Source organism: Ambystoma mexicanum, chromosome 2q (assembly GCF_040938575.1).
Source record: "Ambystoma mexicanum isolate Mex_15411 chromosome 2q, UKY_AmexF1_1, whole genome shotgun sequence".
In the NCBI taxonomy this organism is placed as follows: domain Eukaryota; kingdom Metazoa; phylum Chordata; class Amphibia; order Caudata; family Ambystomatidae; genus Ambystoma; species Ambystoma mexicanum.
Window position 1 is genome coordinate 460,371,934 of NC_090924.1, and position 24,527 is coordinate 460,396,460.

The window sequence follows — 24,527 nt, forward strand, 5'->3', positions numbered from 1 at the left end:
GTCAATGGCAACTTTACATGTTTCTGGGAGACAGTAGTCAGTCCCAGAAAAATGGAGTCAGTGGGAAGTCTAAAAGACAACCCTGTGTCACTGCACTGACGGTGCTGTGTAACACATAACAAGAATGGTGCTCATTGAGTAGGTGAGGCTCCAGAGCCCAAGATCACACAAATGGTAAAAACACACACAGCAAAACACATGTAAGAGTGGGAAAAGGCTCACACTCTTACCAGGTGAAAAAATAAACCCTAGAAATCCAGCAAAGCTGCTGAGGGACTCATTAGGTAAGGCAAATCAGCCATTTATGAGAATTATCACTAACAGGTAGTGATAGCAAGATGAAGATTGGCAAAGACAGAGACAGCGGCGGGAGAGGCAATAGAGAGGAATGAGGGGGATGAAAGTGGAGGCAAATGTAGCAACTGACACAAGTTTCATCGGTTAGATGACTGCAAAGGTGGCTGGCAGTGCTGGGGGAGGCTCGGTCGGGAGGCTGAGAGGTCCCAGGTGGGAAAAGAGGAGGGAGTGGTCAGACTAGGAGAGAGGGGTAGTGAGAGGGTTGGAGATCGGAAGATAAGCTGGATGAAGGCATCAAGAGTATGTCCGGCTGAGTGGGTAGGGCCGGAAGGGGGAATGTAGAGGGAGGGAAAAGTGCAGAGATCATGGAAGAGTGTGGAGGCAGGGACAGTGGAGTCAATGTGGATGTTGAAGTATCCAAGGAGGAGGAGTTTAGAGGTAGAAGTCAGAGGAGAGAAGGTAAAATCAGCCCCTTCCGAGAGGAAGAGAGAGGCAGGGGGCCTCTAGATAGTGGCAATGGTGAGAGAGAGAGAGTTGGAGAGATACCAAGCTTGCAGACAAGTCTTTCAAATGAGGACTAGGGTGGAGTAGGTATGAGAGAGGTAGGGACCCACTCAGGGAAGATAAAGGCTACTCCACCTCCATATTGGTTGGGCCTAGGTTTGGAGAGGATCTTGTAGCCATGGGGGAGGACTGTGCCAAAAGCAGAGATGGAGCTTGCATTGAACCACATCTTGGTAAGAGCAAGGATGCCTAGATCAAAGTCTTCATGAAGGAGGGAGATGTCAGTAGAGTGCTTGACAACAGATTGAGCATTCAGAATGGCTAAGTGAAGCCGGTCACCACCTTTGACATTTTTCCGAGGAACGGTAGAGAGTGGTGGTACACCCATCGGAGGTGGTGAAGGGGGTGTGCAGAGAGAGGAAGGAGGAGTAGCAAGAGAATGTAAAGGGGGACCCTCTGCACTTCATCAGCTTTGACATCTGTGAACTCTGACACTGAAGACTGGATAAAGGAGGAACGGATGCCCAAGTGCAAATTCACAGCCATCTTTAATACAGGTTCAAAAGACATTCTGGATGGCACACTGAGCTGCTATAATCAACTTGCTTTCATAGGCTTTTTTCCAGTGACATAATGCTTTAATATAATCCCTCCTTTCCTCTGATTGGATGGCTTATCTGTCACTCACAAAGCCCACATTAGCTCATTTTGGCAAGCACTGGTTGACTGATACATAGACTGATAAGCTTATTTTAGACTCAGCTAAACATAATTACATATCCTTCAACTCCTGCCAAGAACCAGCCCTTATCTGGATCTCGTGATCCTGCCAAATTTACTTGGCAGCTCGTACTGTGAAAAACTCCATGAGCTCATTTCATTTGTTGACAAGTAAGCCGCTGTTCTGTCTAATTGGTAGATTTCCCATGCCTTTATCTGATTTACTATCAATCATTGTATTCTTTCCTTGCAAAAATATCTAAATATTCCACCCCAGACGTGCTTTATGTCACAGTGTACTGCTGCCAAAGATATTCAACATCAGCATGATTCAGGCCTTTTGACACCTGCTCCCAAGACACCATTTTATATTTGGCATTGATTTTAGAAATATCTCAGTCTGTTCAGCCTAGATGTTCAGCTACCAACGGCGAGTTGTTATTTTCTTTTGAGCATAACTTCTTTTCTATCCAGTTTTCAGATTATGTTTTTACATATTCATGATGTGCGTGTAATACCCGAGGCACCCTTCACTTCCTGAGTCATTCTGACCCCAAAAATATGTGTCGCCCCATGTGCACTCTTTATCTACAAAAAGCACTATAATTCTGATGTTTTTCAATACTGGAACCATTGATCAGCCTATCATGTTATCTGTATTCGGTTTGAGGGGGGAGGGGTCTAGTACCTCTTATACAAGAAGATAAGAAATTGATGAGGGCTGGCAGGTGCCGGTCAAAGAGGAAAAGATTGGGTTGAGAACCCTGGGCCATGACAGTGCCATTGTGATAGACATTAATGATGCACTTAGAGGATGAAAAGAGAGCTAAGATAGCTTCCCATCTAGTGCTGCCATTAATGGGTGAAGAGGAAAAAGGGGAGAGGGGAGAGATCAGATGAGGGTCCACAGGTATGGGGAGGGGACCAAGAAGAGGATATCAGTGATAGTCTGTCTGAAAAAAGCACTGACGTAGGTGTCAGCAATAGGTACTGCAGGGTTAGAGCAACAGTTAGAACAGATGGGGGAGATGTAGAGTGCCATTGAGGTGGATGAAAGAGGGACAGAGGGAGAGGCTGCACAATGCATGAGCTAATTCACAAGGTGGCCTAGCAGCCGAGGCAGGTAGGAGGATGCACAGATGTAAAAATGCACCTAGATTCGAATAATTCCAAAAGTAAGCACAACAATGCAGCACAGAATGGAGGAAGCAAAGATGTAAAAAGCACACTTAGATTTGAATTATTCCAAAAGCACAACAATACAGCACAGACTGGAGGAAGCACAGATGTGAAAAGCACTCATAGATTAGAATTATTCCAAAAGCACAACAATGCAGCACATAATGGAGGAAGCACAGATCTAAAAAGTACACCTAGATTCGAATTATTCCAAAAGTAGAACAATACAGCACAGAATGGAGGAAGCACAGATGTAAAAAGCACAACAATGCAGCCCAGCATGGAGGATGCACAGATGTAAAAAGCACACTTAGATTAAAATTATTCCAAAAGCACAACAATGCAGCACAGAATGGAGGAAGCACAGATGTAAAAAGCACACCTAGATTCAAATTATTCTGAAAGCACAACAATGCAGCACAGAATTGAGGAAACACAGATGATTCCCCACTCCTCGCTCTCCTCTCCTCTCTAGTACTCTCTACCCCTTCTACTCTCCTTCTACTGTTTTCTACTCTCCCCTCCTCTATTCCCACTTGCATTCACCCTCCTTTCACTCTCCCACCCACACTTCCCACACTCACTCATTTAACCTCCTACTCATGCACTAACCCACACTGCTCAGTCACTATACAGACAATCTCTCACACACAAGTTCCACTTTCTCTCATAGCCGATACCTCTCCTTTTGCAAACTCAGTCTCCTCCATGCTCCGCTTCACTGTCCTTGCTCCGCCTGGTTTCTTCGTCCACTTCCTCTCTACCTCACCTCACTCGAACAACCCACTTTCAGCATTTATGTGCTCTTCCTTTTTTATGTTTCCTTTTTTTATTTGGCTTCCTTCCCCCTTCTCACTGGTTGGAGCCCTCCCCTGTTCCCGTGGGCCAATCTAATACTTGCTTCTCCCCAGGAGCCAGGTCACAGAAGTGCAAGGTTACAAAATGCTCATTAAGCCCAACCCCTTTCCCCAACGTGAATCTGACATTGCTCTGTGATGGCCGCTCGACATTGACTAATTTCAGAGTCATTGTTCTGCCACAGTAAATCCTCTGTATTGCCAGTGCTCGGTAAACTGTTTACATATTCTAGGTTCCTTGACGCGTCTGTCTCCTGTAGGTCGAGTGATTGATTGTTCACTATTTTTTTTTTTATTGTGTTAACTGAATTAACAGTTTTTACAAAAAGAAAATCCTGTTTCCTCAAGAACTTTTGTGTGTTTTCACATTTTGTTTCTTCAAGTTGCTTGTCCAGTTGCTTGTCGAAGGGGCTAAGTCCTTTAAGGTTTTTCTGATCATTGACAGATAGCGTCCAAGTTCAAACTATGCAGAAAGTTTACCACAGCGATGACTGGTCTTCGACTTAGCCAATTCATCAAGAAAGTCCACCAATAGTCCTCGTCCAGTCTTGAAAATTCAGAGTAGAGGTGACCTAGATGGATTTCCCTGTTGCCAATGGTAGCCAGGCAATGGAGAATCAAGTGTTTTAGGCTCTCCTTTGAGTCCTGGTTCAGACAAAAATGGCAAGAGTCAGTCACAGATTTACCTCGGGTTCTCAAGACCTCGTTAGTTTTTAAAATGTTCAGTCTTGCTCTCAAGAAAGTCGAACGAAAGATCTTGTTCGGAAACTTCAATAAATAGCTGATAGGCTCATTTATTTTTTGGGGAAAAAGCGGCAGATGGGCTGCAGATTTGTAATTCAGTGCTTCCAGCTGTGTGTCGCACCAGTCAAATTCTTTCATTTTTTTGCCGTCTTTGTTGGATTAACCAAAAGCTCATCCTCTGAACTTCCTATTGTTTTTAGGAGAGTTTGTTTTTTATGTATTCAGGTTTTTAGCATTTTGTTTGAGCCTTTCTTGGTTTCTTCTTGGATTAGTGTGTAGATTTTCTCCTTAGATGATCTCACTTCCCTGTAGAACATGAAGCTGTTAAGGGATACCGTGCCTTCGAGTGAGATAAGGCCGAGTTCTCTTCTTATAAGAATTATTGACGTAGAGATAGGCAGTCGGAGGACTTATTTCCAGAGGAAGCCTTCCAGTTTGGGCCAAATTGAGTCTGGAATACTAGGCATGGCTGCCACACCGTAGGTAAGCGCTGGAACCACTTTCATCCTGTAAAAGTTGATTGCCGCCTTGACTGAGAAGCTACCACATTTTTTGGCCATGATGATCAATTGATTAGTCAAGGTTTTCTTTTTGTGGGTCAAAAGGTCTAGCATTGGTTGCTCATTCATCTTATTGCTGAACATGGTGCCCAGGTATCTGAAAGATTCCACCTCCTCGAGGCGGACGTTGTTAGAGAACCATGCCTCTGATGCTTTTCGTTTGGCCTCTTTAATCAGGCGCATCACTTTAGTTTTCAAGGCGTTGCTTTCCAGATCGTTGGTTTTCAGATATTCATTCAAATTGTCCAGTTTTCGCTGGAGCCCTATCTTCGTTTGGTCAGTTAGAGTGATGTCATCTGCGTAAAGCAGCCTGCTGATCTTTTCAGAACCCAGAGAAGGGGGGAAAGCTTTTACATTTCTTTCGGCATGTTGGTAATCGCCAGTGTAGGCGTTGTAAAGTGCCGGTGCCAAGGGACATCCTTGCTTTACCCTGCAGTTTGTACCAATTGGTGAGGAGAGTAGACCTGTACCATTGAGTCAAACTCTCATAGATGTTTCGGAGTAAAGGTTTTGTATAGGAACCAACAAGGCGGGGGGACAGTTCCAGTTGGTGAGTTTTGTCCATAGCTTCTCTCTGTTTACTTTATTGAATGCTTTAGACAAGTCGATAAAAGCCAGGCACAGGGGGGGCGCCCCTTCTTGGACTCTGGCCTTGTTCACTATATGGGTTTCTGTGATTGGAGCTCTTAAAAGGAAAAAAGCAAACCCTGGCCAGCATCCTGTAAGGCAGGCATTGGGCGAATGACAGTGATACAACCCACTTGTAAGCAGACACAGTTGAGGACTGAGCCCCCTCCCTCAACTCCCCCCTGAGTGCCAGGAGGATAGCTCAGGGGCACCAAGAATGCCTTAGAAGCAAGACAATGCATAGCAACACAGGTTTAAATACTGATTCCGTGCTTAGAGACTGGTCTCTGGCATGTGTTACAAAAGATTAATTAATTGAGAGGGCAGGTTCTGGGTTTCCCCATGGTAGCCCCCCAGTCCCAGTTCGGAAGGGGTCCCATGGCCCCTATGTCCCTATTGTCAGACCCTCTGCAGAGATTCCCCTTTTTAAGATTCTAGATTTTCAAGAAGCACAAACATGTTCTTTAAGTAACTGAAGTGAGGTTCTCTCTCTTAGCTCTCTTGCCACTTCAGCCCCCTCAGCCTGGTATCGAACAGGCCTTCCTTGATTTCAGCACAGCCCTGACTGCTCCTTGTGATCACCACTATCTACGATCCTGCTAGTACTACCTCTCCAACATGCTCCCCTCAGCCCTGGATCACCCCACCAAAGAAGCAGTTGAAGACTGTCAGGTGGTTATAGCGCCAAAGATACCGCCAGTCTTGCACTCCTTATCCCCTTATCTTCTATGAGGAATCTCTGCCTACTCTCACCTCAACCCTTGACACTGCAAAATCCATAAACATTGTAATGACCTTATCTCATCCCTTCCCTCTTAAGCTCAATCTTATTGTGTGGGCCATGCTGACACCTCTTTGCCCATGCCCTTCCCCTCTCCCTGCAAAGGACTTTGCATGTCACTTCTCCTCCAAAACAAGTCTCTCCTGCTCAGCTGACCTCCATCCTCAGGGATGCCAATCCATCCTGTGCTCATTGGAATCCTTTCGACTCACACAAAATCTTGATCTTGTACCTGGTTACATGCTCCTACCCCTAGCCTCTCTTCAACTTCTCTCTTGTAAATGGGATCTTCTGTATTTGCTAGAAAGTAGCTACTCTCCACCCAAGTCTTAGAAATTCCCCTGACCCCAACGACCCATCAATTATTGACCTTTCTCTATCTTATCCCTTAGTATTCCAAAATCCTGCAAAGTGTGGTGTTAAAAAGAATCATCAACTACAGGACCAATGACTTATGTGCTCCCGCTTCGACCTGGTTTCCAGAGGACACATTCCATTGAGACAGCACTGATGCATGTATTCAACTTCCTCACTTCTGCTGCCCTTTCATGGCTCTCTTTCATGCTAAACCTAGCGTTTTTCTCTGATACTTTCCATCTGGTGAATGGGTCTGTCTCTATCTCCTGGAATCTTGGCACCTGCACTGCTATGCTTCTGCCATGCGTGCCTCCTAAATCTCGGACCTTGGACCGCATCTTATCACGCATTACACCTCCTAACTCGGCAAACGTGTGTCCTCCCTTGGCTTCTCCAAACATTTATTTGCTGATGATGCCCAAAACTCTTCTACTTTCCCTTCTTCATCCTTGAACTACATCCCCATATATCTGATGTGTCTCCGCTCTCTGCCACTGGCTGGCTCTTCAGTGCCTCATGCTCAATTCTTCCAAAACCAAAGTAATCTACCTCCTTGTATCAACCATCTTCCCTCATCCCCATTTCCTTTACCCTTACATCCTTACTCCAACCCTCGTGGCTCGCAACTTTTGGGTCCTCTTTGACAGCAACCTCAGTGTCTAGAAATGCATCACATTGACTGCCATGGGTGCAAAGCTGAACTTCTTAAAGATAAAAAAAAATAAAAAAAAATGTCAATGCCTGACCTATCCCCGCACCAAAAACGTCATCTACCCTTGTTCACTGTTGTCTTGACTACAGTTCCAGCCTGCTCGGGGGACTAGCACTCTACTTCTTCCCTCTCCTAAACCAAGTACTCAGCTTTCCACTTCAACCCACTGTTGCTTCCTTTGAGTCTCCTCTGCCTCCTTGTTCTGCCTCCATACTGGATGGCTGCATATCAACCACACTTCAAATTCCTCTTCCACTTCTTTAAAGCCACCCATGGACTGCTCCCAGCCCCATCAGGCTAACTCTAAATCCTGCTACTCCCCCCTCACGTGCTTCACTCTCCCTGCCGTGCCTCCCGCCTCCACTCTTTCTCACTCCTGCTTGCACCCTTCCACAGGTACTTCCTAACACCAAAATCCAAAAAGTGTGCAGCTATCCAGGGCTTTAAATCAGCTCTATAGAGACACCTCCTTGACTTAGAAGGGGTACCCTTGATGTCACTTAGCATTGTTACCTCCCGAATTACCACTACATACCCTTGTTAGTACTGTATATTATTATAAAGATTTGCTCTGCAAGTTACCAGTCGTCTGTGTAATCCCTATTCTTTGTACTAATCTTCTTTCTTCCTCACCTGGCCTTTTTGCCATTGAGACCTGTGCCCCTTTCAATGTTAAGAACACTTTTGGTGGGAATGCTATGCTCTATATGCTCTGACTGTAAAGTGTTTCTGGCAGAACCACTCTTCCTTGATCTCTAATAAAGACAAATGCCAAATGCGCCTGAACACTCAAGCCAGAATCAAGCATCGCCAAACTGTGTGAAATTAGGATAGGTATCCTCAGCAAACTCCTTCAGCCAGACCTGGGCCCTGAGCCTACAGCTGCCAGAGAAGAGAATAGCAGGTGGTTCATTTAATGATGATAGCCCTGCATACAATCCTCTGAGGGTCCCGAGAGCATAACATCCTCTAAGGATGACGCCCTAAGCTACAAATGGCTCCAGTCTTCAGATTACTCAATAGTACTCGCACAGAAATTCAACATGGGCGGCAATAGAAGTGAACCTTTAAGCGCTCCCTTCTTATGATTCTGTTCCTCGTTAATCTATGCCGAGTGGTGGATGTTTCGCGCATTAACGTAAAGTGGTGAAGGCCTCATGCCTTGGGGCCATGTTGTACTAAGCCTGTATTCATAACTCTGACTTTATGACATAACAAAGGCAAGCTGCCTCACAAATTGTGATGTCACTGCTTGCCACATTGACCGAGCTAAGAGTTTGCAGATGGGGGAGAGCAACCCCCTTTCCTCAGGGTATGTCAGTGTATCATCTCCTACAGGGGATTTGGCTCCTAGCAGGTAAGCATTCTCACTGGTTTTGGAGTAGGGGAGGGTCTACCAGAATGCGTTTTGTGCTGGAAGGCAAGTATAACGAGTGTTTAAAAGGCCTCATTTGTGGATCGGCAAAATGTAAATAAAGCATTCAAAAGGCCTCAGAATATAAAAGAGGGTAGAAGGCTGATAAAGGAATTTCTTAAGAGTACCTTGACCAGAATACCGTGGGTGTTGGAAGGATGGTGGGGTGTGTAAGGATGTTTTAATCAGAATACAGTGGGCTGTGAAAGGCTGGCTTCAGAAGGATGTTTGATGTTTTCATTATAACACATTGGATAGCGAGAGGCTTGCACAAAAGATGCATACGGATCTTGTAAAACATTAACGCAGAGGGATGGTGCAGAAGTTTTGATTTATTACGTTTTAGACGCTTGCTTAGACCTAGCCTCCACCACTTGGGGGACGCTAGTCAAATGCAGGTAAAAGCTGTTCCTTTATTCGATGTAAAACTAAGTTTGCCATATTGATTTAGTGGCTGTAACAGATAGTACTAGAATTAGTTATTCCTGTGACTTCAAGCACCCTCTGAGTTCATAGTATCGATACCACATTGTTCTGTGTCCGTCAATGATGCACTTCATTTTTCGGTTTAAAGGACGCTCACTGTTCATGAGAATGAGACTGCATCAGACCTGTGAGTTGAAGGTAGATGTAGTACCTCGTCTGTCCTCTTTCGAGTCTTCTTTCTATGTCTGATTCCTGCCCCGCCCATAGTCATCCTAAACTCCCTGCAGAGATGTATTAATGTATGTTCTACGTGGCAGGCGAACCAACAGCGTTCAGCGTTGGTGGATTTACAAGCCTACTCTCTAACTCCAAGGAAGTTCTTCCACGCCCTCAGCCAGCTGAAAGATTCAGTCACTCGTTATCATTCAGCAAAACTGCCATGACAACACAAAAGTAAAACGTATCACGCAATAAAGCGATCATTGCAATACAGACACTTCACAGTGTCTAAGAAATGCACAGTCATCACAGGGCACAGGGTACATGATAATGCATAGCTCTCAACTCACACGCTTTTGGCGGGTGTCACCCGCCTTGTAAACAGCTGACTCACCCGCCAAGCCTCCAGCACGTCACCCGCCAAAATTAAAATCGGGTGTTTTCACCCGCCTTTGTGACACAAATGGTTGAGAGCTAAATGCCCCATTCTGATAAACACTTAACTGATATAATGACCCAAATGAAACAAAACCTAATATAAAAACAGGAGAGGGGTTGTGCTAACACGTCCTCACAAATGTGTCCCCCGTGCCACAATAGCTTTCTTCATATTCACCCTTACTTCCCCAGCTCTCCAAATTAAATTTGGAATTGCAAAGGTGTCCCTCTTCTTCTAGCCAAGAGAAGGCTCCTACATAGAGAAGGTGCATCTATCCCCAGTAGCTACATGCGGTACAAAGAAAATAAATGTGTGAAGTCCCTCAGTGCTCAGCCAGGATGCAGGCATATCTTTGTTCAAGATCCAGGCACTCATGAGACAGCTCCAGGAACATAATACTCACATCATCATCACTCACATAATGCAATATGGCCCATTCTAATAAAACACTCGACTGATATAATGACCCAATTGAAACAAAACCTAATATAAAAACAGGGGAGGAGTTGTGCTAACACGTCCTCACAAATGTGACCCCTGTGCCACAATAGCTTTCTTCATCTTCACCCTTACTTCCCCAGCTCTCCAAATGAAATTTGGACTTGCAAAAGTGACAGTTTGGGAGTCTGTGTGTGAGAGACAACCAAAGTGCTTTTATATTTCTCCTGATCCCAAGGGATCTCAGGAGGGACCAGAACCATTGGTCCCTCAGAGATTCATGACCAAGGTTTTAGCACAGCCTGGCCAGTAGGCCCCTCACCAATTTCAACCGAGAAAGAAAAAGTCCACCCCTGACAACTCTCTTATCTCAGGAAGGCGATCCTTGTAGACTAAGGATGATTCTAAAGATCTAGCAGCAGGGGAATTGGTCAGGTTCATCAAGGCATTGGTGTTTAACCAACATATTCATAAACTCATGCATAGCAAAGGTCATATTCTGGACTGGGTTTTTCTCACGTAATATTAATGTCACCAAGTTGGATATTTACGCATGCCCGTGGTCCGATCATGTTTTCATCAAGTTTAGTGTGAGTCTAGACTACTAGTAAAAAGGTCCCAGCGCATCAAATTTGAAACATGTCTAGAAATCCAGAGGATCACTCCAGAGTCAAAGAAAGAGTTGATCCAGCCCTTGTTACAGAAGGACTCTCTGTCCTCGGAGAATGTTGAAATTCTGACCAACTCCCTTCTTGATGTACTGGATGCAGCCATCAATACATTAGCACCTTTAAAAAACAGGAAGGTGATTTACTCACCCCAAAAATATCTGGTTTTCATAAGACCTTAAAATACTGCGCGTAGATAAGAGGAAGCATTTCTACCAGTGAAAAAGATCTAAAACAGAGGAGGATAAGGTAACATACCAGTAGTCTGCCAGGAATTTTAAACTGGCTATTATTAAAGCAAAAAAAACCTCCTATGAATCGCGAGGAGGCCCAACACAACTCCAAAGTGATTTTTACTATTCTTAAGGAGCTGGAGAAACCTGACATTAAATTTCAGGAACCTATTTGTAAAGACCAGGAGTGGTGTGTTCACATTCAAAAGGCCATGGTAAACAAAACAGAAAAGCTAAAAACTGCCATTGAACAGAAGAAAACTAGAGTGCCTACTAAGTCCTCCAAAAACATTGCGAATGAAGACACTTCGACTTCTCAGAGTATACCGAAATTTGATTTTAGAAACATAACTGAAGACGAGCTTCGCATTATCCTAGCCTTTGGCCTACAGAGTTAGAGGAGGATCCGGCCCTGTCCCTTTTCTTCTAGCCAAAAGAAGGCTCCTCCATAGAGAAAGTGCATCTATCCCCAGCAGCTACTGGTGGTACAAAGAAAATATAATGTGGGAAGTCCCTCTGTGCTCAGCCAGGGTGCAGGCATATCTTTGTTCAAGATCCAGGCACTGATGAGAGAGCTCCAGGAACATAATACTCACATCATCACCGCCCTCCTCATCATCAGCTTTATGTCACGTAAAGTACCTCACCAGGCACTCACAAGTGAGGTCCCAGAGCCCACTAAGATGATTTAATTCAACACTCCCATAGTTCAATGGTCATTACTACTTATACTGTTTCCAGAACTAAACCAAATGTTTACCTAGTTCTAACTCGGCTTTAGAGACCCGAATTATATCTCCAAAGCTGGTGCACGCCACTCCTCTTGGACTGATGCTCTGCTGAACTGGTTAGGTCCAATGAAATAACCCTGATTGATCTGACAGTGGGATATTTGCGGGTGCTCTTTACTGAGTGACAGGACTCAGGAGAGCATCGCTCCACAAATCCAAAGCCCCTTTGACTCCAGTATTATGAATACGACTAGTACATGGCAAATGGCAGAAGTTACACTTCCTGAAATATGCTGCAGTAGGAAACAGCTTTCAGATACCATAACATCAACAGATGGTGGAATCCATTTGCAATGAATCTGACCAATTCATTTAAATGTGCTCTTCTTCTGATATGTAGCCACGCAGGAGGAAACAGCTTTCTGGTGTGGTCCTTGAAGTCGGAGAACATTGTGGACATTGCAATATAGATGGTGTGCATATACCTACTGTGAATATTTAGTAAGAGGATGTGGGCAGAGGGGGTTGTGCAGGTGATTTTATTTGATTCCTTTATTTGTATATCATTTTTATAATAATAAATTGATTTGCTTTGTTCGAGTTACAAAATGTCAAAAAGTAGGCGGCTAAGTCAAAGCATACAGATGACTATAGACTCAAAACCCTGAATATTGAACATGAGGAATAAAAACACTGGATAAAATTTCAGATTGAGGTAGCCTCTGTGGATTGATGGTAATCAGATCATGACGTGGCTTTAAAGGTGTTTAAGGTTTTTGGTCTTCTATTTTGCTATGACAGGTGACAGTGAGTTGAGTACATTAGGGCACTAGTATCACTGTCCATGTGAACTCATGCCGCCATTTTCAGATTGATTGGAGCAGAAATGGGGCTCAGAGAAAAGCTTCTGGTGAGCAGATTCAGCTTGTGTTCCACGTGGCCCCCTGTATCAGGTTTGAGAATGGATACATTTTTCCCAGCAAAAGCCAGGTTGATTAGAAAGATTGTTAACCTGTGACTGTGGGCTCCTCTTTGTCAAGTGCTGGTTCAGTCCCCTCTGTGCTAGTAAAGAGAGTGTTCCACACACATCTTACAACACCAGAAAGCATGACATTAGGTCATGCTATCACTTCCTATAAAACGTCGATTGGAGTCTAGCTCTGGCAAATCGCTGAAGGGCTTCATGCTGGTTGTTGCCTTAGAGAACTTTAAAATGACGCAACTAAGTCTCAGCAGTAATTGCCCAGTTTGTTGTTCCCTTGGCTAGTCCGCTACTGAGCCTACAAATGGGATCTGGATGCAGCCTTGTCGTTTCTTTGTAGACCCTGCTCTGTAGATCATCAACATACATGCAAATTCATTGCTGTCCCTAACTTTCTAATTCTCTTCTCAACAGATTTAATATGTATACTTGGAACGAAGATGATTGAATCAGTGGACTTCCTTAAACGCTCTATAGAAGTTGGCCATTTCTGTCATTTGGTAGATTATTGGGTCCAGAGGAATTGATCGAGGATCAAATAATACCTCATATCAATAGTAGTCCCATACAGGAGGTTGTGGATTTGTGGTCACCCTTCTATCCAAGAAACAATTGCTACAACAAAGATAGGTAGCGCACCCTCCACTGTGTTCAAAAGCTAAGATGGATACAATGGAAGGTGAAGCTGAGCAGGCTAACGACAAGTCACCAGCAACGGCTGCGAATAAACAGAGGGAAGGTACCAGGGGTGAGATAAGAATGGAAGGGACAAGACAAGTAGGGGATTTAATCAGATTGAAGTGTTTTAGGTGTGGAAAGACAGATCTCTACGCTCATTTGATAAACTGTTGTCCTGAAATGTAATTGTGTGATGAAGGGGAAATGTGAAGGGGTGCGTATGTGTGTGTATGTTTCTGTGGGAATACCAAAAGTAAGAAAACTGTTAAATGCCTACCATATAAGAAGGGCGAGTCAGAGCCCAAGATTGCTCTTAATGTTAACGCTGGAAGTGAACTTTCATCAATGTGTATGGCAAATATAGATAGAGTCATCAAATGGGGAAGATGGAGAGAGCTGTGTGGCAAGTGTTTAGACATTTTCAAAAAATAAAGGGTACCTGAAAATAATCTACGGTCCTCCAGGTGAGCATACAACAAATACAGCAAAAATGGACCATTAGATGGGGGATGGCAGCACACTACTCATTGAATATTTTCTCATAGTACTTTTATTTCTTCATATAATTTCTGGTACAAAAACAGGTTTTTCTCAAACATATATTAAAATTAATGCTCTAATTCAACTACCCCATCGCTCACACGCACTCATACATTCATATATAGAACCTACTTCTCCATATTGGTACATGGTTTCATAGTACATTATAACCATCTGGCAACATTTATTTACAAAGTGTTTTTGGCATCCTTTTCCCAGTGTATGTGTGTCTATCTGTGTAGACCACAGACAATGTTTAAGTCAACACTTGTTTCGGTCGGTTATGCAGGGCTTTCAATCTGTACCCCTTGTATTGATCCAACCTTCATCAGGATGGAAGTTTTGTGCACAATATGCCTTGCTTCAGGGTAGATGGAGTGAGAGACATCATCTATAAAATACAACAATTAAAACCTATTACCATCACATTAATTAGTTGCCATCCTCGATTATTTAACCAGCACAGTCAATGTGCAAGAGTAACTTTCTTTGTTGTTACACAACGTTGTATTCACCTCAAATACAAATCTTGGAGGAAGCACAATGATTCTAGGTGTTGTCCCAATGAAAACCAGCAGTTCAATATCTTCTAGCCTGGGCCTGAAAGAGGGAGAACCAGAGGATGAAGAAAGCATTCCCCTCAATTGCCTGTTTAGATTAAAGTACCTCTATCACACCCTCCTAGTTGAGGGATGGAAAGAGCGAGTGATACTCACTACTTAATGCAGCGACAGCTACTTATGACACGATAATCCTTGTTCAATTGCTCCACAGCATGTCGATATTTGGTACTGATTTTCAATTAAGTGATGAGGACTCAGTTTCCCCTTACTGGGAAAAGGGTGCCAAAAACACTTTGTAAATATATTGTGCCAAATGGTTATAATGTACCATGAAACCATGTACCAATATGGAGAAATAGGTTCTATGTATGAATGTATGAGTGCGTGTGAGCAATGGGGTAATTGAATTAGAGCATTTATTTTAATATATGTTTGAGAAAAACCTGTTTTTGTACCAAAAATGCTATGATGAAATAAAATTACTATGAGAAAATAGTCAATGAGTAGTGTCCTGTCATCATCTATCTAACCGTCAATTTTTGCTGTTTAGACATGACATTGAAAAACCCTGATATTAAGAAACCATTGTGGTTTAGCCAGTACAATGGAAGTTTATAGGAAAACCTTGGTTGAGTTTAAGAATGCCATGCAGTGATCAAAGTGCCCGTGGCTAAAAAAAAAGCATGAGTGTTCTATGATGGAAGATTCAGGCATGTTTTGCCATAGAGCTGGATCCCAACAGTAAAGAACCCATCTGAGTAATTCCCAACGATTTTGAGGCAATGCCTTGGTAAAGTACAAGGGTAGCCCTATACAATATTGCTTACAGACATTGTTGAACTGTAATATACCTTCAACCAAGGAGATGCTATACAAAAAGAGCTGAGGAACAGCGGCTGCTCTCTGGCTCCTTCAAACATGTGAAAGCAAGCGTCCCCAAACAGCACGATCCTCCCCGCAATGAGAGACAATGAAGGACTCTCCCAAAATGGGAATAAGGCCAAGACAGAGTGCGGGTGAGCGTAAATGGGAGTTTATCAATCAGAATTGGGCATGCAAAGAACTCTGCAAACTCCGAGAGCGCTCTGTCTGACAATAGCAAAGACAGGCGTATATATTTACAAAAAAACGTCATCAAAACCTACATACTATAGGGGGCACAAGTTCATTGGGATTGGGTGGCGACGACTAACTATAGGTGCTGCTGCGGTGTGGTTGGTCTTGGCTGGAGGACGTCACTGGTCACCCTCGTGGGTTGGGCTGGGCCTGGCAGGTCGGCTTGAGTTCATCCGGGCGGTGTTGGTGTCCCGAGGCGGCATGTGGCAGAGATGAATGCCTTTTCTGACTTACTTGCCCTCTGCCGTGCACACTGCAGTCATTCAGTCATTTACAGTTTTATTCTCTTTAGTAAATCTTTTAATAGGTTAATGCAACACAGGAGGAATGCACCTTGTGAGGGATCTGGAGATAATATATCGTGGCTTGGTTACTTGTGATCTGTTGACCGGGACCATAGGTCGAGGGGCTAAGCTTCGGGGACTGGGGCGGGTGGTACAGGTCTTTCTGTCTTGTTAGTAGTGATTATGGATGTTTCGCTGCGTGTTGTCAAAGTGTTGGGTGTCCTGATTGCACAGGGCCATAAGTCTGAGACAGTCCGGTGGGTTGTGGGGTTTATGAGGGGGCGCTTGAGTTTAAACTGAGGTTTACTGCTGTGCTGTAAATAATGCAGGTGGCTGGCCGCGGCCTTGGGTGCTGGTGTGGGGCTACAAGTCTTTGAAGCGGCTCCAGTCGGGTCGGGGGAGGCGTGATAACACAGAGCGGGGCTCTGTTCTCCTGTCTTGGCAGCCTTCTGATGGAGGGAGGGGGATACATCGAGACCTTGTACACTTTCACAAAGGTATCTCCCTCGTGCGTTGCGGAATATAAGTAAAGACATCGCAAACATTTGAATACTTTCTATAATACTTATTTAGAATCACTTCGAAACATGCATTTAATCTTTGCTGGGTGCGTTTCGATTATACCCAGTTTGAGCATCATATTTGTACATTAGACTCTAGCAGCTACAGTGTTTCAGTTACATGCATATACATTCGTAGTAAATGAGGTAGTGGTTAGATAAGTGGAGTACATAGAAAACGACCCGCCACTGTACGTGACGGTGGTGGCCTATGAGGAGCTCAGACGTTCACACATGACACGTGCACTCTCGCGCATTCTTTTCATGGGTTCATAGTATAGTTGCATCCGCTTTCTCGTGTACTCTAGCAGCATTAGCTTTAGTTATGGCGCGAAACCACGTGAGGTAGGCTGCCCAGTGATACACACAACGAACAGACCCCTGGAGCGTTCCTTTATCATTGGCATCCACCTGCAATGGTGCGAACTCGCCATAGCTTATATCATGGGAGCATACTTTCTCATTTTAATACATTCTACAGGCATTTGTATTTTGTGGAAGAAAGAAATAATGCAAGAGGTCTTGACATTAATATATACATATATATATATAAAGACTGTCTGCCATCAGAGGACCATTTTACTGTTCTTTCCCATTGTTCAGGCCTGCTGGCCGGGTCATGCTGATAGTGATGGTACACTGCGGGAGGTGAACTGTTACAATGTTAGCGTATTGCGCTAGCTCATGTCCGTCTTGTTCGTGGGAACGTGCTCGCAGCGGATCTGCCAGGGTGCTGCGGCAACAGGGATGTTCTCCAAGGGTGGGGGCCGTGCTACAGTGCGCTGAGCTCACACCATCCTTACCGGGCAAAGAATGGTTTTTGGGCCTAGCTAAATTTGTGTTGTAATCAATACATGTGGGCATTCGATACGTGTGGGCAATGTCTCCAGTGGGTGAGCCCTCCACCACCTGGGCCCGGGTGGCATGAGGGAACGCCCAATGGGCCATAGCCCTCACCTGGGGAAGAAACGCAGGCGAGAGGGGTCTCCTGGACCAGCCCTCCCCTACATTTCCCCCCTTTCGTTACTTAAGTAACGAATTCTTTAACTCCTCTATCCGTCTACATTCTGCTTCGTCCATCACCGCCTCATCCCATGCAGGAGTTCCTTTGATAGGCATCCATGCTCTGCACACCCCCCTTAAACTCTCACCTCTCCTGGCGTATTCATCTGGAGTACACGTAAGATATATGCACCCACCATCTCCTTCCAAATCCACCCACACTTCCTCGTACCACTCTAGTATGCGGGGCTCTTTGATGGTGGTGTGCCAAAGCTTATCTACAATATCCTTGTCGTAGTACATGGGCACCAGTTGGTACCTGGGTGTGTTGTCTACCCCTGTTTGCACTTGTGCTTCTTGCACCGTTTTTATTGTACCGTGTGAGTTGCCCATTGTCACCATCATCATTGCACCATTTGGTACTGCGTTAGCACAGACTCGAAGACCCACCTGGCATAGGCAGAAAATCCAAAGGAGGAACACCACAGCTGGCATCAAAAATTTCATCGTTGTTCCAAGCCATGAGGGGACCCAGGAGAAGAGGTTATCGAACCATGTACTATCTACTGCTCCGCCTTCCATCTTCATTTTTTCTCCTAGGTTATGGACTGCTTCGATCACATGGGACAGGGAGCCGTTCTCTGCGTCTTCAGAAGGTACGAAAGTGCAGCAGGCACTTCCTATTTTTCGGCAAACACCGCCGTCCATCGCCGTCAACAGGTCCAGGACATACCTGTTCTGCATGGTCATCAGTCGCAAGGCTCTTAGTTCGACCTTTATTATGTTAAAACCTTCTTCGGTGTCGTTCGCCAGCTGAATTAATTCCCAGCGGGTTATCTGGAGCCATTTTGCGTTAGCCCTTACTTGGACACTTGATACGAGCGAGGCAAAAAATGTTTCTGCTGAGCTGAATAATCGATATTTGTCTGGGATCTGGGCCAATAGTTCTGATGATTCCTTTGATATATAGTTTGATGCTCGTCTGTTGCGGGTCAGCACCTTTTCCTTGCTTCCAGAAGACAGGACATAGATTTGTGACTGTAAAGTTGGTTGGGCCCTACTCTGCTGCATGCGCTCCTGTGTCCTTTGGCTCCCCTCGATGTGGCTTTCTGGTATCACCATCAGAGCTGAGTGCAGAGAGGCCATTGAGCAGCTGCCACTCCACGACGGGGGGAGGTGTAGGTATGCCTGTTTTCCACATACCCAATACGTGTCCATAAGGGCCGCAGTCCCTTTTCTTAGGTCTGGGATAGTGAGGGTTTTGTTGCATTTCTTGTTCGTCCCCATGGACGTTCTCCCCTCTCCTTTGAAACATAGTTCATAGTCTATTTCACTCTGCAACTTGAAAGGCTTTTCAATGGGCGTAACCCAGGTTAGTTTTGAAATGTGTTCTCTCCATACAGGTGTGCATGTTTCTTCTATCCATTGCAATTTCTCCGGTGCCACACCCCTCAGTGCTTCAGCTTTACACATTACTTCTTCATTCTTCCACTTGTTATCAGAAAAAAGTGTCCCTTCGATTGCAAAAAATGGTTCTCTCAGACATACAACCCCTGACGGTTTCGGGTAGCATGTTTTCTCGTTCTGCAGCATTTGAAAAGTCACTTCATGTGCCTGGAAGGTGTTCTTAATTCTGCACAACGTGAGATGAAGGAGACATTGGGCATCTATGATTGGCAACTCTTTGGGTAACAGTACCTTGGGTGTACCTGATGCGTGAGGGATGAGGGAGCAAACATAACAGCTCTCGTTTGTTGTTTGTCTAGCTGTGGCACTCATGTCTGCATACCACTTATTTGTTTGGTGGGGGTGTCGCGGGTCTTCCATTTTATCTAGACCTAGCCCGTAGTACTCATCATACTTCCTCCTTCCTGCTTCCCTCTTCCGTCTATTGTTCTTGTTCCTCGTATACTTCCCAATTCCCTGGGCTAGAGACAAACTAGACCCCCCTTTCTCATTCCCGCCCCCCTTCACCCAGTCATCATATAATATTTCATGTGTTTCTCTCATTCTTTTATTCTCTATGGCCGTGGGGGCAGGTTGGCTGGTGGGGGTATTATACAACCAGGATATGGCAGAAGGATTTCGGTCGTTTAAGCTGTGAGCATTGTAATTAGACATCTCAGGTGGGGACAGTGTGTTGTTTTGTCTTTCACCCTTTGGGCGTCCATCGTGTGAGATGACAACATTGGATGACGTAGTATAGTAGCCCCACACAAGTTTAGTTCCATCCCATATCAAAAAATCACCTTCCCTTGTAGTTGCATTAACACTTGCAGTTGTATTGGTCCCAGTAGTTGTGTTACTCCCTCCCCCCTCGTTCATCTCGATAGAGATGAACGCTATGAACCAGTATGTAACCAGACCAAATAATAATGTAAAAAACAATATAATGCACGCAGATAGTCCACATTCATACCAATATATACATTTCACAGTTAACCATTCTCTAAGTCTAGTAAATCTATCCGTTGCAGGCCGCCCGTTAGATGCCATGGAAGCTCCTGTTTTAAGATATAAAAGTGCATTGAGTGCATACATGTAAACATTTTTGTTGGCACCATCAGTGCCAGTATACATATGACGGGGAATGGAAGCGGGTGGGGATACGGGGAGGGGTATTCACAGACAAGGGTGTATACAAGGTCATAGTTTGGCATTTTATTCAATATATATTTATATATATATTCACATTCAACAAGATGAAAGTTAAAACAAAATGTATCAGTTGTGCATTTCTTAAAATTCACTACCAGCACATACACGCAAGTTCATATTCAGTCATTCTGTTCAGTCGCAGCGTTTGCTGTTGTCTGTGCCTCCTCATCTACCTCCTCTTGTACGTTGCTATATGCCTTCCGTACATCGGTCAAGTGCACCCAGTACCTCAACCCTTTGACCTTTACCGCTGTAGGCGTGCAAAATATCACTTCATATGGGCCATGGAATCGTGGTGCATTCCACCGACGTACAAAACTTCTGACATATATCCAGTCGCCGGGCATTAGCTGTAGTTGTTGCCCTGGCTCTGTGTCAGCGCCTGTTGCGTTTCCCTCTTCTCTAGTGAAGGGTGGGGACAATTGCTTTGCTATCACGCGCGCTGCCCTTGTTAGTTTCTTTAAATAGTCTGTGAACTCATCTCCCAATATCGCGGCGCTTCTGTGAGCGTCTGAGTGTTCGCGCAGTGGTGAATGTGCTGTGTTCATCCGTCTCCCAGTCACGATCTCGTGCGGGGACAAATGGTGGTCTTTGCTTGGCTGGTTTCGTAACTCGAATAGCGCAAGCGGTAGGCAGTAAATCCAATTCTTTTTTAATGAAAAGCATAGTTTTGATAACCTGCCCTTCAACAGTCCGTTCATCTTTTCCACTACGCCGTTACTTTGAGGATGATAAATTGAGCATAATTTGTGTTTTATTCCCAGCAATGTAGTCACTTCCTTAAAAAGCTCATTCACAAAATGAGTGCCATTGTCTGAGCGGATCACGTCACAAATTCCCCAGCGCGGGAATACTTCCCTTACTAGGAACTTGGCGGCGCTTTTGGCATCGGGGCGCGCGCAGGGTCCTGCTTCCACCCACCTTGAAAATGGGCACACGACCACAATCATGTACCGTGCACCATTACACCTTTCCCCCATATCTGCATAATCTATGTGTAGTTCCTTGAATGGGCCAATGGGCTTAGGGATTGTTCCCCGGAGAGTACGTAATGTCATCCCTGAATTGTATATTTGGCATGTTGTACATTCCATTGCCAATCAAGACACATGCTCCTGGAGACAGGGCACGAACCATTCTTCCTGTATTTCTGCTGCGATGTGTTGTTTGGTGTTATGTGCAGGGAAGTGTAGCTGTTGGAATGCAATCTCTAGTAGCTGAATTGGCATTACCACCTTTCCCGAGTTATTTTGTCTCCACAGCAGGTCTGTTCCTGACTTGCTGCACCCTCGCTTTGTCCACAATAGTTTTTCCTCTGCACTGGCTCCTTCCTGTAATTCTATTATTTGTGGTATGGGCATGGCATTATATCCCTCTGTGGGCTCTTCGTTTGTTTTGTCCTTGAGCATGTATTCACCTGTGTCATTTTTCTGAAAATAGGAAGCCTCCTTGGCGGCAGCGTCCGCTGCCGCGTTCCCTAAAGACACAACATCTGTGTTGGACGTATGTGCTTGGCATTTCACTATTGCTACTGCAGTGGGGTTTTGTAGGGCCTCAATTAACTCTTTTAACAATTCTGCATGTTGTACAGGTGTTCCATCCGCCCTCCTAAAGCCCCTCCGCCCCCATCTCGCTAGGCCTCCATGTACTGTCGTTGTCATGTAAGCTGAGTCTGTGTATATCGTCACTGCACAACCCTTTGCTGCATGTAGTGCTTCTATTAGCGCAATCAGTTCTGCTGCCTGCGCGGAGTAATGTGATGGGAGACGATATTGTACCAGTGTTTCATACTCACCGTCTTCTAACCTCACCACTGCCATGCCAACGTGTTTTTCTCCCGTGTCCGTGTCAATGGATGCGGACCCATCTACAAAGTACACTTCCCCTTCGCTTAGAGCGTTCTCACACACCACTGTCTCCTCCCCCCTTCCTCCTGTGTAGGTTGCGCAATCGTGGTTCTGCATGTCTTCGAGTGTGCACGCTTCTGTAATGAATGTGGCGGGGTTCACTGTCTTGCATCTCACTATATGGATGTTGGCACTGGACAGTATAATCTCGTAGGCAGTTGCCCGCTGTGTGGTCAGTGTGCTTTTTGATCTCTCGAGTATGGCAAATAATGAATGTTCCACAAACAATGTCACAGAGCAGCCCATTACTATTGTGGCACTTTTCTCAATCGCAAACGCGGCTGCAGCGAGTGATTGCTCGCACGCGAAATGGCCCTGCATCACGGCATCTAAAGTGCCACTATAGTAAGCCAATGGCTTGTGTCCTAAGGATGTTTTTTGTGTCAGGACTGCTGTCATCAGTGTTTCCTTGCAGTGTGAGAATAGGTAAAACTCGCGTCCATAATCAGGGTTTGCGAGTACTGGGGCGCTTGAAATCAACTCTTTTAGTGCTTGGAAGGAGGAACTCATCTCTTCCGTCCATTCCACCTTCCTGTTCTCCTGTTGGGCCACCTTTAGTGCATGTAATAAGGGCCTGGTGTATGCTGCATAATCTAATATCCATGCTCGGCAGTAATTGCACATTCCCAAAAATTTCTGCATGTCTTTTACTGTTGTGGGTTCTTGTACTGATCTTATGGCTTCTACCCTGTCTGGTATTATTCTTTTCCCATCTCTCGAAATCAGCTGTCCTAGGTACAGGACTTCTGTCAGACAGTATTGTAGCTTTCCCTTGTCCACTTTGTACCCCTTGTTGGCCAGCAAAGTCAATAATGTTATTGAATCTGTTCTGCATGTCTCTTCGTTTCGTGCGCAGACTAGTAAATCATCTACGTACTGAATAATGGTGCTCTCAACTGATAGGTTTCCTAAGTCTTCATGTAATACGCGATTGAAGATGCTCGGGCTCTCGCAGTAACCCTGTGGCAATCTACAATGTTCATACCTTTTACCCCCCAGTGTGAAGGCGGTAAGGTATCTACTCTCTTCAGCCAGGGGAATAGAGAAAAATGCGTTTTTCAAATCCACTACTGTGAAATGTGATGCCTCCTTCGGGATGCTGCACAGTATTGATGCGGGGTTCGGGACTAGAGGGAACTCCTTCTGAATTACATCATTGAGGGGGCGTAAGTCCTGTATCATCCTCCAAGACCCCCCTTTTGCTTTTTTGATCGGATAAATACACGTGTTACATGGGGAGTTTGAAGGCACTATTATCCCTTGTGCCAGTAGGGCATTTATTGTCTCTTTTATCCCTTCTTCAGCTTCACGAGACAGAGGATACTGTTTAACTCGTGGTAAAATTGCTCCTTGCTTTAACTTTATTACCACAGGCTGTACTCCATGCAACAGCCCCACATCATGGGGGCCTGTTGTCCATAAGTTGTTTGGTACGAGCCTCATGTCGTCATCAAAAAACGACGGTGGTGCTCCTACCACTGTCATCAAGTGGACGGGAGTCTCTCTTGCTTGTATCAAAATATCACAGGGCATCGCTATCTCCATCACTATTTCACCATCCCCTTCTGAATCTGAGAAGAGATCCTCATCTGTTACCTCTCGCAGGGCGATGTTGGCGTTTGTGCATAGCACTGTGCGCCACTCACACCCTTCCTCGTCCACTCCGATCACAGCTATTCTTTTTGCTGACACTTGCACAGCGTGCAAATCTAACGATACCACTGACCCTGGTGCTGTGTTCGGGCATACTATGGGGCGGAAGAGGAACTCCGCCGGGATCCTCCAGTCCATGCTTCTCAGCTCGGGGATTATGAGGGCCAGAGTCTTCAGCCCTTTGAGAAACATTTCCTCATTTTGTGGCAGTCCTCGTATTTCCTGCGTGGTTGTGTAGGCTTGCACTACCAGCATTGCACGCAAGGGGCATATCCCGGGTGTGGAACACACTATCCCTCTCTCGGTAAATGATATGGTCATGTTGAGTTTGCTCAGGAGATCCCTCCCTAGCAAGTTAATTGGGGAATGTTCGTAATATAATAAGGGTGCCTTCACTGTCTTACCCCCCACTGTCACATCCAAAGCTTCTGTGTAAGGAACTTCAACTACAGCCCCAGAGAACCCCTGCGTCTCTAACTTCCTGTTAGATAACGGGAATCGGCCCTCTCTGATACATGATTTCTCCGCTCCCGAATCAACCATGAATATAAACTGCTTGTCTCCTATCTGCGCCCCTACCAATGGTTCCTCTGCTGCATTGTAGGTGGTTGATAGAACTTGACACGCAAGTGTTCTCTGTGGGCTGTCCTATGCGGGGTATCTTGTCGCCCCTCCCTC

General features: G+C 45.1%; 1 protein-coding gene across 1 annotated transcript in view; it reads left to right on the forward strand.

The window, feature by feature from the left end:
• The first annotated feature begins 8,595 nt into the window (after nt 1-8,595).
• LOC138569525 (adiponectin receptor protein 2-like) overlaps nt 8,596-24,527 on the forward strand; it is a 336,710-nt gene continuing 320,778 nt past the window's right edge. The window contains exon 1 of the mRNA XM_069647575.1: nt 8,596-8,695. The gene's annotated coding sequence lies outside the window, so the exon portion shown is untranslated. The remainder of the gene's footprint in view (nt 8,696-24,527) is intronic.